The sequence below is a fragment of the Silene latifolia genome, chromosome 11, assembly GCF_048544455.1.
Source record: "Silene latifolia isolate original U9 population chromosome 11, ASM4854445v1, whole genome shotgun sequence".
Taxonomy (NCBI): Eukaryota; Viridiplantae; Streptophyta; class Magnoliopsida; order Caryophyllales; family Caryophyllaceae; genus Silene; species Silene latifolia.
This window is the reverse complement of record NC_133536.1, coordinates 70,352,369-70,354,804: the sequence shown is the minus strand read 5'-3', so window position 1 is coordinate 70,354,804 and position 2,436 is coordinate 70,352,369.

Below are 2,436 nucleotides of genomic sequence, written 5' to 3'. Positions count from 1 at the left end.
TCCGTTTGAGGTTGTGGCATTTCGATCAGTGCTTTGATCTTGGAAGGGTCTATTTCTATACCTTGTTGGCTAACGACGTATCCCAGGAGTTTGCCAGATGTTACTCCGAATGCGCACTTCTGAGGATTGAGCCTCATATTGTACTTTCGTAGCCTTGAGAAGAATTTGCGAAGGTTCGCAATATGCCCCTCTCTATCCTTGGACTTGACAATCATGTCGTCTACGTATACCTCAACTTCTTTATGCATCATGTCATGTAGGAGTGTGGTTGCGGTGCGTTGATATGTAGCTCCAACGTTGATTAATCCAAACGGCATGACCGTATAGCAATAGGTTCCTCATTGAGTGACAAAGGCGGTCTTATGCATGTCTTCTATGGCCATCTTGATTTGGTTGTAACTCGCGTACCCATCCATGAAGGATAGTAACGCACGATCTGCGGTATTGTCCACCAATATGTCGATATGTGGTAGAGGAAAGTCATCCTTAGGACTTGCTTTTTTTAAGTCCCTAAAATAACCACAAACACGGATTCTCCCATCCTTTTTAGGTACGGGTACTATGTTGGCTACCCAGTCAGAGTAGTCGGAAACTTTGATGAACCCGGCTTTGAATTGTTTGTCGACTTCTTTCTTAATCTTGAGAGCCCATTCTGTTCTCATTCGATGAAGCTTTTATTTCACGGGCTTGAAACCTGGCTTAATTGGGATTCTATGTTCGGCGATATCCCTGTCGATCCCTGGCATGTCTTTGTAGGACCATGCGAAAACGTCTTTAAACACGTGTAGGAGGTCTATGAAACTCGCCCTTTCGGTGGGGCTCAGGGTTGTCCCTATCCTAAGTTCTTGGGGTTCTAGTTCAGTTCCTACATTGATGGGTTCGGTGTTCTCTATTACTGGTCCCCCTTCCCACTCTTGTAGTATTTCCTTGGCTATGTAGGGAGGTATCTCAATTGAGTCTAGGTCTGGGTCATCCTCAGTATCATCGTAAACAGAATTGCATTCAAGATAACACAAAGAGTAAGCAGAACCTGATTTATTCATATTAAAGTTTGAGAAAAGTTGAAACAAAGAAGCCATCTGATCTGTGGTAAGCGGCGGTAAAGGGACAGTTGTTGGGACATTTCCCGAACTACTGTTACTATTTGAGGCTAAGCTAGGAGAAACAAAGGGAATGGGGATGACGATATGAGGAGATTCCTTAGTGACTTCTCTAGACTCTGACTCTGACTCCGACTCTAACTCTGACTCGAATTCATCGTCTTCTGGTTCTCCTTTGAACATCTCTCCTTCTCCAGTGGTGAGCTTGAAGAGTCTTCCTTGATTGTTGGTCCACTTGATTGATTTTCTCCATCCCTTCTGCTGGTTCGCGTTTGTTTCTGTGATTAACGCGGTAGGGTTGAAGTGGTTGTCTTTAAGTATCATGGTAATGATCTCATCCTGCGCGGCTCTAACAAATCGGTCTTCTCCAAACAGTAGACTAACAGCTTGTTCGTCTAAGCAAGGTGCTTGACGGGCTTTGACAGTAGGAACCATTTCTGGAGGAATGAAGTAGCAATCGTGAAAGATCTCGATTCCGGCTAGCTTCCTTCCGAGGTAGTGCCAAGTTTCGGGAAATCCGTGAAAGAGTTCTTGACTTCCTTCCCTAACAAAGTATCCATTTAGGGTAGGGAAATATGGTCGCATTCGGACTCCTACGTGCTTACGGCTTTGAACTTGAGCGAGCATCTCGAGAACTTCCTCTTTAGTGGGTTTGTATCCTAGTCCAAGTGGTATTCTTTTTGAGTTGCCTTCCTTGTAGGGTGCGAAGGTGTTTCTTCGGGCAGGGTTCAAAGGCATTTCCGGGAAGTATCCCTGGGATTTGAGTATGTGGTTGACCACCAAGTTGGAGTAGGGATCGTCGTATAGGGGTGCCAATTCGTTTTCTATGACACTTATGCTTTGAAAGCCCCCAAGTTCATATACTGGATCCGCAAGGACTTGATTATTTGACTTCTTTTCGATTATTGCCTTGATGGGCGATGAAGTGATCGTCACAACTTTGCCGTTTAGTGGGATTTTGATCTTTGGTGAAGGGTGGATATTACCGCTTTGGAAGCGTGAATCCAAGGTCTTCCCAGAAGTATGTTGAAGGAAGCTTCAATGTCTACTATTTGGAAGTTAACCTTTCGCTCAATTGGCCCTGTGGCTATGGTTAGGTTAGCAAGTCCTACTACCTTTCGCTGTGTACCATCATATGCGCGAACACCATGATTGATAGGGGTCCAATCCGACTCTTTCATGCCTAGTTTGTAAGCCGTTTTCAGGGGTATGACGTTGACCGCGGAGTCATCATCCACCAAGGTCATTGGCACATTCTTCTTTAAGCAAACGACAGTGATGTAGAGAGCCAAGTTATGACTAGCGCCAAAGGGCGGCAAATCTTCATCTGAGAAAG